Source organism: Schistocerca piceifrons, chromosome 6 (assembly GCF_021461385.2).
Source record: "Schistocerca piceifrons isolate TAMUIC-IGC-003096 chromosome 6, iqSchPice1.1, whole genome shotgun sequence".
Taxonomy (NCBI): Eukaryota; Metazoa; Arthropoda; class Insecta; order Orthoptera; family Acrididae; genus Schistocerca; species Schistocerca piceifrons.
This window is the reverse complement of record NC_060143.1, coordinates 476,092,043-476,104,787: the sequence shown is the minus strand read 5'-3', so window position 1 is coordinate 476,104,787 and position 12,745 is coordinate 476,092,043.

Here is a 12,745-nt window from a genome sequence, read left to right as displayed (position 1 = left end):
GTTCCGCTGATGACAAGCGAATTTTGGGTCTCTAGGATTACATAGCTTTATTTATGAAATGCCACATTCGCATAGCCGGCGGCCCCGTCGTGGCCGAGCGGTTAAAGGCGCTACAGTCGCAGGTTCGAATCCTGCCTCGGGCATGGATGTGTGTGATGTCCTTAGGTTAGTTAGGTTTAAGTAGTTCTAATCTCTAGGGAACTTATGACCACAGCAGTTGAGTCCCATAGTGCTCAGAGCCATTTTGAACCACATTCGCATACCTATTGAGTATGACACAGCATACCAATTAAACACAGTCCCAATCGAAATCTAAGTGAGTAGTATTTTAATAATTCGTGCCGATAGACGCACACTAGTGTACAGATACTCAGTTTTATCAGAACAGACTTTCGTCGTAAGGTTATCGTGGGTAGTTTTATATCATTTCTTTGAATACAGTGCACAATTTTCGTAAGGTTTCTTCTAGTGTTGTTAAAACAATACTAAACATGAGAGAGAAATTAATCATTAATGAGATATGCGAATTCTCTGATGTGATCTATAACTGTCTGACATTGCACATGCAGTTATTGATTATATGCATGTAGAAAACTTGTCTGAGTTAAAGCTGTAAAACAAGGTTTGAAGAAGAATACAATGCCACTACCAGACGACAGCTAATGTATAAAATACTTTTCTGACTATTTTGGCACGATGCGCTCTCCCCATACATAATACGAAAACTTCGAGATGTATCTGCTGCCTGGCTGTCTATTAAACCTGAAAAGAACAATATGTCGCAAAAAAAATAGCTCTGAGCACTATGGGACTTAACATCTGTGGTCATCAGTCCCCTACAACTTAGAACTAATTAAATCTAACTAACCTAAGGACATCACACACATCCATGCCCGAGGCAGGATTCGAACCTGCGAGTGTAGCGGCCACGCGGTTCCAGACTGAAGCGCCTTTAACCGCACGGCCACACGGGCCGGCTATGTCGCAGAAGTTAGCCCTTTTTCCACATACGGCTATTCTGTGTTGAGAAGTGAAGGTAATTATGTTCAAAGTTCCACTAAATTGGTAACTTCAGCAGACAGCAGAATTGCGTTGTAAAAAATGTAGCAACGAATGAAAGGGAACTCACGACATCTTATCCACAGTGAGTGACACTTACCATGACGCTGCTAACTGTCATCTACCTACAACATCTCCAGAAGTGAACAATAGTTCCTCCAGTGCTGCAAACCACTACAGGGAGCCTGTGTTTCAGAATTCTCATCGAGTGTGCCGTAACAGTGTTATGAAAGAAAAATGAGACATATTGCAGACGATTTGGTGGTTTGTTGGATTGATGTTAGGTTTGTATGATGATGGTCTGGGTTCGGTTCCAACTTCCGCTCATGATTTTTAATAGGGAGAGACAGATTCTATTCTCTTCTGGCTACGCCAAGTGAAGAAGGTAAAATGGTATTGTGGTCTGAAATTCACATTAAACATGATATTCCTTCTCTACCAAGTAGTCATTAGGTTGCACCACAATAAAGTCAGGAGTGGCGAAAAGTGGGAACTCTGTCACCAGTAACCTTTCTTATACTAGTTATTTATTTATAGTGACGAAACAAACGCTATGTAGGGTCACAGGACCCCTATTTCATCTCTTATTTGGGCTTCTGTATGTCGATAATATTGGTTCTGAACTTGGAATGCAACTCAGACCGCCCTTAACGTGGAATTTGATCCCTTCGTGACAATACGGCTCGACTACAATTTGTTGTTTGTTCAAAACTGCACATTCCTCAACATCTCCACATATTGGGCGTGAATGGGTTCGAATGCTGTCCCGGCACTAAAGTTTTCATTATGTATTATCAAGCTCTAGCATGAGAACACCTATCCGCTGATGGATAATAATTTTGATTTTTAATGCCTTTTCATTCGTTGTCAACACTAACGATATCTGACGTTTTTGACCCCCAGTGAGACACAGAACTATTTAAGAGATCACTCTAAGTTCAAGCATGTTATTCCGAGCTGCTGATGGAGAAAAATTCTGTAGCTGACGTCTCTTTGTGTGTAGTCAACAACGGTATTTGTGGGGTTCGATTCCCAATCAGCGTTGAACTCTTCGTCATATTATTTCTAGTTCAAACATGCTCACGGGTCGCTGCTGTTGTAACAAACCCATATTTAACGTTCGTTTTCTCTAATAAATAACAGCGATAGGTTCCGGGTTAGAGTCCTTGGAAGGAAAAAATTAATGTTTCGTCTCGTCATTTCAGTTAAAACATCCAGCTACTGCCGAGAAAATCCGATATGTCACAGTTGATTGTGCTTCCATAACAATCCGATTAGGTTCTGGGTTCGAATCTCTGTCCAACACAAAGCTTTAAATCACGGCATTTCAAGTAAGTTACTTGTGAAGGAGCAATATTTAACAACTCTCGTAGTTCGTTAACAGGGACAGTAGATACTGGGTAGGAATTCGCGTCCGTTAAAAATGTTTATGTTATGTAATTTAAAGTTGATATTTGCTAACTGATACTGTCTAAAGTCGATGTATATCACCCTCTGTAGGCCTAGTCAGGAATAATTGTTAGTTTCCGTCAGTCACGAAATCTTAGTCTGCATGACCTGGGTTTGAATCCAAATGCAGAACGAGACGGTTCGTCGTGTCATTTGAAGTTCATACATATTCACAACTAGCTGCTCGTGGTTAAATTAAATTTTTAATGTTATTCTGTGTTAAATAACAAGTACGGTATATTACTTTGAGGAGGAAATCATGAATACGACGAACTTACTAATTGCATTACCTATCTGACGTAATAATGAGAGTGGTAACATTTCAGGTATGTCATTTATTGCAATAAATGTGAGCTTACAACCCTTAAGGACAGTCTTATCTGTGATAAGGTGTTCCCTGATATTTGTAGTATGGTGGTATTACTTTACATCTTAAGTTATTGCGATACAGAGTCGAGTTTTCTAGTGGTGACTTGTTGGAGCCATTTTCAATAGTCAAACGACTGTACCAAGGAGCGATTAGAGGACCTGCTAGACAGCTGCGTTATGTCGGTTGCATGCGAATCAGGCGAAATGCAATTCAGGTCGTTCGGATACTTTTGAGTCCGACTGTACATCAAAAATAAGTTTACCTACAAGTAAATTTCACTCTTACTAAATGTTAATGTTACAACACCCCACCAAGGACAATCCAGACCGTGAGCTCGGTTAGCAGAACAGGCAACTCGCAAAGTGGTCGCAAACGTTTGTTCCCCATGACATATTGTTTAAGGATGAAGCTAATTTCTGTGTGAAGGGAAAGTAAATGAACATAAACAAGGACAATGGTCAGCTATAAGTCCTCAATGGATCCATCGAAGGTAGCTGGTACGGCCATAGTAATCTTTTGGTCTGATACCCGCAGTGCTAGAAGATGTGCTGTCGTCGCTGCCATCCAACTTCTTTTTTCTGTACGGTGGTGGTGAGGCATAATGGTAACTTAGCCTCACAGCTTTTCTCTCTCCCATCTTAACTACTTTAAATGTGTGTTTGTCCGACTGTTTCTGTGTGAGATGGGTGTTCCCAAGACAATGTACCAACTTGTACAGCTTTGAATGACAATATTTCTGCCCAATACGCGATTTCTGGTCAAATTTTTATTATTTGTATTACAACATTTACTAAGGTAAAGCATCAAGTACTTACCAAATAGACCAAACATGCATGCCACAGTGTTAAACGCGTAACCACTTGTCTGATAGTTTCAGATCTTCAAGGACATTGATTAATTTCGTTTTATAACAGTCAGAGTAAATATTCACAAGGTTTGGTTCAAAGGATGTAACACTAATTTCTCCATGTATATACATTTAATTGGTTAATAAACATTAAGTATCACTATTTATTTGGGTGAAATGATGTCTGCAAGGACCTGATCTTGTCTGAGGAGGATTATGATGGCTCAACGGGTGAAGGAACTACATGCTGCTAGTTTTTTATGGTCGAGTATATCAGGGACCATTGGTAAATTATTAGTGAATTATTTGGAGCATAAATTATTTTAAAAATATCCCCTATGCATGCAGAAAATAACTTAAACTGGAATTACCTCGGTGTATCATTAAACGCCGAGAGGACTAAGCGGAAGGACTGGACCTTAGGGCGGAGGGGAGTATTCACCTTTTATTGTTCACAATAGTTATTAAGGTCAATGGACAGACAACAACTGTCAAACTTCAAGTGAGAACATTTATACATAAAACCCATCAGTTAGCTTTAGATAGCAAAGCAAGTATAACAACTTTTCAGGTGAGAAGGGTAATACCTTTTAATATTAAAGAAATTGAATAAGTTGGACGCCTAAAGGGTTACAGTAAGTTCACTTACAGTTTTAAAACCTTGCCCAAATAAACTCATTTAAAAGAAAAATTAACCTTATACATGAACTGTGAATAACTAATTTGTATCAACAAAAAGTGAAGAAATAACATTTTTAATAATAATAAACTTCCAGTCAGAGAAGTTTTATACATGAAGCCTGATTTTTGGCTTTAGTTACTAACAAATGTATAACACTTTTCAAATGAGACAGGTACTACCTTTTGATACAAAATAGAAAACATTGCACATCAAAGGGCTATCGTAAGTTCACTTACAGTTTTAAGACCTCGCCCAAATATACACTACTGGCCATTAAAATCTCTCACCAACTGAAAACGTCTGGTCATTGGTGGCCGAGTAACTGGCTCATCACAATGCGCCAGTCACTACTCTTGATGAACTGTGGTATCGTGTTGAGGCCGCATGGGCAGCTGTACCTGGACACGTCATCCAAGCTCTGTTTGACTCAATACCCAAGCGTATCTAGGCCGTTATTACGGCCAGAGGTGGTTGTTCTTGGTACTGATTTCTCAGCATATATGCACCCAAATTGGGTGAAAATGTAATCACATGTCAATTCTAGTATAATATATTTGTCCAATGAATACCCGTTTATCATCTGCATTTCTTCGTGGTGTAGCAATTTTAGTGGCCAGTAGTGTATGAAGCCATAGCAAAATTGTGTGTGGTTAAAGTAAAGCACGATTTCCATTTATTTTGTTGTTACTGATCTGGTGAATCTAAACTCTATCTGAAGTAGTTTTCCAGAACATCCAGAGAAGCAAAGGAGTAACTTCGTAAAAATGTTAATTTATTAACTACTTGGCCATATTTGCTTTCTGAAATTCCAGAAAACTGCGGAAGTTGTAGAGAATTCAATTTTCGGAAAACGATGCTAATAATGTTAACTGAAACTGGATGAGTGTGTCAAATAATCTGCTTTTTTTAATACCGTACCAAATGTGAATTCATGTTAAACTGGAAAAAACAAAACTCAGTGTGAAGGAAGTTGTACGTTGTGCATACAATTTCACAATACATTCACAATAAATGTTCAAAACTGTCTCCACCGAGTTCAATGCATTTAGCTGCACGTTCCAGAGGGTTTTTTTACATTTTTTTTTTTAGTTTCGTCTACTGCAATCATAAAGCGAGCAAGTAATGCCTCACGTGTATTGACTTTGCCTTTATAATCAGGCCTGGAGAACAGGCAGGCCACTCCACTCGCCTGATATCTTCTGCTTCAAGGTACTTCTCCACGATAGCAGCTCGGTGGGGTAATATGTTGTGGAAAGCCCACGTTCAGGATCTTATTCAAAAACTTAATGCTGCCATTTTTATTATTCGAACGTGTCTGAAGTAAGTGATAGTTTCGACTCGAAAATTAGTCTACTTTGCTTATTTTCATTCGCTTTTGTCGTATGGTATTATATTTTTGGGTACCTCTTCCCAGTCTAAAAGGTTGTCGACCCCTGTTCACTAGTCTGGGTATTTTGACATTGGCCTCTTAGCATATATATTCTGTCATTTCTTGTTAATAATATCATGAACCTACTACGGTGTCGTAGCAGGCGGAGAGGTGATACTCCGACGTGGCGCGTCCCAGGTGGCGGATAGGGGGGTCCTCACCGGTTTACCGGCGGACTTGAGCGAAATAAAATAGCTCTCGCGGACCAAACACTAAACAACCTCTACGGCTAACAACCGTAGTTGTAACTCGGAGCTTGCTCCATACAAGGTTGACTACCTTTGAAAGTCAAACATGGAAGGAAATCTTTCAAGGAATAATCCACCGCTTGGCAATAACCAAGGAAGACTGCACTCGGATACGGTGGGCAGTCACCTGAAAGATAACTTGGATGAGTCGGAGCATCTGAAAATACCCAAAACGGACAGACGACTAAAACTCAAGACAGGACAAATAAACTACATTGCGACACACAATATAAATTCCCTCATACAACCAGGCAAACTCAAAATTCTGACGGATGAAATGGATCGCAAGGGGATTCTCATAACCGGACTTCAAGAAATGAGAAATACTGATCAGGAGCCGATAGAATCACAAGGATATAGGATTTATAAGGGAATACCAGGGAAAAGAGTCATGAAACAGTGTCCACAATTTGGAACAGGATTCGTGGTGAGTCTGAAAATAATAGAATCCATAATAGAATTTAAAGCACAATCTCCCAGGCTCTCAACATTAACTCTAAAAGCTGCAAATAAAATGTACACAATAATAAATGCCCATGCCCCGACCAATGATAAAAATAATAAAAAAGAACACAGAGAAGAGGTAGAAAAATTTTGGAAGCTCTTAGATCAAACGACGAATAATATTAATAAAAATCACATCAAAATGTTAATTGGAGACTTCAATGCCCAGTTAGGAAGGGAAAAGAGATATAGAGACATAATAGGGAAATGGACAGCACAAAGAAGAACAAACAAAAATGGCATAAGACTAGTGGAATTTTACAGAAACCATGACATGATCTCAAAGTCGACGTATTTTAAGAGAAGACCAATTAAACTGAAAACTTGGAAACATCCAGACTGGAAAAAAGGAGAATGGCAACTGGACCATGTCTGCATGGATAAGAATTACCACAAGGAAATTTACAATGTGAAAGTACTGAGAGGGACAGATACCGGATCAGATCATTACATGATAAAAATTAAAATTAAATTAACCCCATTAGCAAAGAAAAAATCCCACCAGAAGAAGAAGAGAACCTATGACCCTCATAAACTGATACAAAATGAGGATTATGAAGCACAAACCAGGGATATAAAAATAACAGATGATCTGGAAGAAATAATTCCCAAATTGAAACAAATAGCTGAACAAGTTGCCCCTATAAATCCAAGGAAAAAACACCAGTGGTGGAACGATGAATGTGATGAAGCAGTGTTGGATCGACACCAAGCCTGGTTAAGGCATCAAAACGAAAAAACAGAAAAATCATATTTGGAACTCACAAAACAAAGGAAGACAACACAAAAAATAATACGGAGAGTTAAACGTCAGTACCAAAAAGATATACATCTAATGATAGAAACAAATAGTGAAAAACCAAACTCAAGAGACTATTACAAAATATTTGGCAGACAATTACAAAGATATGATCCTCCAACATTAATGTTAAAAGATAAAGATAATAACCTAGCCCATAGCAATAGTAAAAATACAGAAATTCTAGCAGAAACATTTAACAAGTTACTAAATTGTGAAGATCCCCCACAACTTCTTCAGATAAACACAGAAACCCCAATTAAAACACCAGCAGAAAATATAAATCCACCTACAATTAATGAGGTCTACAGAGCTTTGAAAGAACTCAAAAACTACAAAGCAAGTGGAGAAGATCAAACGTTTGCTGAACTTTGGAAATATGCAGCAGAACCAGTAAAGATAGCATTACACCAATGCATAGTAAAAATCTGGAATGAAGAGAAATTACCAGAAAATTGGACTACTGCTATAATACATCCATTACATAAGAAAGAAGAAAAATCAAATCCAGACAACTATAGAGGAATTTCCCTTTTGGACTGCACGTATAAGATCATGTCAAGAATACTATACAACCGCTGTAAAAATCAACTAGAACTGGAACTGGGAGAATATCAAGGAGGATTTAGATCCTGGTGAAGCTGCCCAGAACATATAATCACCTTGAAGTTAGTTATGGATGTCTACAAAAGAAGGCAAAAACAACTAGTCATAACCTTTATAGATTTCAAAAAGGCGTATGATTGCATCCATAGATCTTCAATGATGAAAATATTAAGGAATTTTGGACTTCATCCTAAATTAAAAAAAATGATACAGTTAACCTTAACAAACACCAAATCCAAAGTAAAATTTAGAGGAGAAATATCTGAACCATTTACGATTAAAACAGGGTTGAGACAGGGAGATTGTTTATCACCATTGCTATTCAATTGTGCTCTTGAATATGTAATGAGAGAATGGTACAAGGAAAATCCCATGAATATTAAAATTGGAACTAAGAAAGATAAAATAAACCTAAATTGCTTGGGATTTGCTGATGACCTAGCATTACTAGCTAATAATATTCAGGAAGCCACGAAACAAATAACAAGCTTACAAAATATAGCACAAAAATTAGGACTCCAGATATCATTTGAAAAGATTGAAATAATGGTAATGGATCCACTTGTAATAGATCACATCACAGTGAACAATAGGGAAATTAAAATAGTGAAACAATTTAAATACCTGGGTGAAATTATAACACATAAATTGGACGAGAAACCTGCATGGCGAGCAAGAACTAATAAAATGATAAAAGCTCAAAAACTAACATGGTCTACGTACAATAAAAAATGTCTATCAATTAAAACAAAATTAAAACATTACAAGACGGTGGTTCAACCAGAGGTTACCTACGGAAGTGAAACTCTTTTTAAAGTCACCCAGAAAAACAGAATTGACAAAATTTTAAAAGTAGAGAGAAGAATTGCTAGAACATGCATAAATAAGAAATATCAAAAAGCTGGGCAATGGCGGATAGTTCCAAATGAAGTGGTATACAGAGAACTGGAGCCCATCACTGATACTATACGAAAGAAAAGGATCTCTTTTTGTGGTCACATTCTGAGGACACCAGAAACCAGATTATCAAGGAAAATTATTGAGAAACTCTGGAATTTGAAACAACAAGGAGGATGGCTTAAGGAAATAAGAGAGGATATGGAAGAACTGGAAATAACTCTGGATGATTTGCAGAACAAAACGCCAAATTTAAAGAAGTGGAGGGACACAGAAATAAGATTTAAACCAAAAATTGACAAACGACATACAATGAAAAGGGTATTTACAGATAAGGAACGACGAAAAGCATCGGAACGAATGAAGAGATACTGGGCCACTCGGAAGGGGAAAATACCAAAGAAGAGGACCAGAAATGATTGACTGAAGTGGTCCAATGAGGCCGTAAAAGCAGAAGAAGAAGAAGAAGAAGAATATCACCTTATTCCCAAGACTAAACAGCTTTCACTCAGTTAATACTCGACACAAATCAAACCTGCATTTCGATCGGCCTTTCTTAAATCTTGTGCAGAAAGATGTGCAGTATACCGCTCCATCCATTTTCAATAAGCTAAGACAAGAATTCAAAAATCTTAGCAGTACTACGCGTTTTCAAATCGAAGCTGAAGAGTTTCCTCATGGGTCACTCCTTCTATTCTGTCGAGGACTTCCTTGGAAAATTAAGCTGATTCTTGTTGTATTGTTGATTGCGTTTACTTAAACTTATAGCTTGACGTTTTTCGGGTTCATAAACATTTTACTTTTATCTGTTATTACTTTTACGTTGTAATTTGGTGTACTGACACGTTCCATGACCTTGGAGACTTGCTCCTCAATTTGTTCCTATGAAACTTGACGTGTAAATAAATTAAAAAAACAATGCCGCAACTGTTGACTGCAGAACTTGTGGAGTAACGTACACTGAACAGCACGGATGATGTAACGTCCAACTCGAATGTCAGCCATCATTTTTCGATTCATCTGTCGTTTGTAACCGACCCCATTTACTCTTATCTATCGATTAAATTTTAGTAGAATCTTTTTTTGTTCCATGTCGTTTCATCCCTGCGTCAATGATGCGATGATTAAATTTGACGTCATTCTGAGTAGTGGTTCTCTTTCTACATAGTTTTCAAACTGTAACCTTGATTATGGACACCCTGTACAATGACAACTGTAATATAGTGATTTAAAATTTGCAATAGGACTCTCACAACAAAGTTGAAAGCGGATGAAATAGTATCGTTTGAGCGCAGAACAAAGTATGCTGGGTTTCGTGCAGCTGCCTGTGTTGAAGTCGTGACAGGGGTGCCAGGAACCATTGTGCCCACAGGAGAATGCAGGTCCGCAAGTGGCGACAACGTTGTCTCCACGACATTAGCATAGTTGCATGGCGTACAAGATGCATCGAACTGTTTACGTATGTATTGCATGGGACCTCCTGGGGCTCCAACCGCAGCAGACCTCGTCTACATACAGAGTTGCAGAGACAAAGGATGGACATTCTGCACGTCTCTGTTGTGAGTCTGTATTAGACCATTTATAAGACAACTGTCATGAGTGTATGTAATTGTTATTATTATTGCTGTTGTTATTGTTGTCTTTAGTTCTACGAATTTTCTCATCCATTTCACGCATGTCTTTCCTATGCATGACTCTTCAACCCAGCATAATTACTGCAACCTAAATCCACTTGGACCTGCATACTACAGGCAGTCCTTGGTCTAGTAATTTTACCACCAACACTTCCCTTCATTATCAAATTAACTGACATTACTTGGCACCTCAGCGTGTGTCCTATTAACCGATACCTTCTTTTGGACAAGTTGCGGCGTATGTTCCATTTGTTTTCAAGTCGATTCGGTACCTTTTCTTTAGTTGCCCATGTAATCTGGAGCTTTCTTCCTGCAACACCCTTTTCAATATCTTCATTTTACTATTCATCGTAAAATTTCCGTTTCATAAAATACTATACGCTAGATAAATACTTTCAGGAAATACCATTGTGTCGAATTATTATTTTTTGTCCCCCCGACAAAATTATAGTGTCACAAGGAAACCTTAAATTCTTTATATCTTTTCCCTGAGTTTTTCCATTTCCCTGCTGCTTGCTCTGTGTACTGATTAAATAACACGGAGATAGGTAGGACACCTCTTTTAAGTGGTGGTCGTGCGGTAGCGTTCTCGCTTCCCGCGCCCGGGTTCCCGGGTTCAATTCCCGGCGGGGTCAGGGAGTTTCTCTGCCTCGTGATGACTGGGTGTTGTGTGCTGTCCTTAGGTTAGTTAGGTTTAAGTAGTTCTAAGTTCTAGGGGACTGATGACCGTAGGTGTTAAGTCCCCTAGTGCTCAGAGCCATTTGAATCTTTTAAGTGGCCTACTTTGCAAACAACCAGTAATACCCATCATCTCCCTGTGTTCCATACCAGATAATTTCAAAATTTCGAGGAGTGTATTCCAGCCAACACTCTGGAAAGCTTTTTCTACGTCTTGCAAATCCATGTCTGTATTTCTTCGATCTATATTGTAATATGTAGTATCGTTATTGCACAACGTCTTTCTATTGACCTGCCCGGATAGAGGAGCGCGTTAACACCGAGCTTCCGGGATTCGGGGAGTCGCGTTGGCCCCGGATCGAAAAGACTGACGACGAGGGTTGGTGTGCTGGCTAGCCTGGATGTAGTTTTCAGGCTCTTTCCCAAATCCAGTTACGTAAATACTGGCCTGGTTCCCGCGTCCTACCTCAAATACACGATGCTCAGACATTTAGAGAACTATTTCACTCTTATCATATGCTAGACACAAACTGATGGCGTGTACGAATTCTGACGTTGTGAGAGGGGGAGGGAATTGTGTGTGTGCGGGGGCGGTGATATGAAGGGCATCCGGCCACTTTCTCCAGTCCACACAACAATGCCGAATCAAACAGGGCAAGGTAAGGAAGAAGAGGTGGTGGGGCTTTCTACTTATCTGTAGATAATTTCTGTTAATATGCTCTAACACAAAAATAACGACGTACTACAAATGAATTGCCCAAATGGGATGGAAATCTGGAGATGTGATGTTCGTGTACAGACAATCAAATGATAACAATTTCTGAAAAATTGGATGATTTAAGAGAAAGAGCTTCACTAATTGAGCAAGTCAACAATGCTTTGGTCCACCTCAGGCCCTTATACACGCATTTATTCCACTTGGCATTGTTGAATATTATGTAGCTCGGAGATGGAGGGAGGAGTAAGTAAAGAGGAGATATTGACGTCAGCTGCATGGAGTTTTATGTGGAAACAGCGGCGACTAGTGAAAATTTGTGTTGGATTGGGATTCGAAACCGCGATCTCTTGCTTGCTAGATACTTGACGTTAACCACTGCGCCTTCCGGACACAGTGTTTATCACAGTTGCGCGGACTACCTCCACATGCCTCCCGGCTCACCCACACTCCTACCTAGCACCACCTAGCCACAATCCCATCTGTGTCCTCTATGTTCGCTACGTTGAGATTTCCACAGGACGTTGAACGAAATTGCGCATCCTCTCTGAAGGAGCTGAATTCATTGCCCAACTACGTAGTAAGCATGAGATCTAGCACACACTTTTACTCTTCGCCGTTGATTCTGCATAATATCCCGATAAAGCTGACATCAATAGTTCCTTCCCTTTCATTTCCTTTCTCCCCCCCCCCCCCCTCCCTCCACCATCAATATACGTAATACGTATCACGGCAGCGGAATTCCTTCGGACATGTACACAAGAACAGACACCACGCATTCGTATAACTGATTCGCCTCGATGGGCAGTAAACCCACGACCTTCAGTG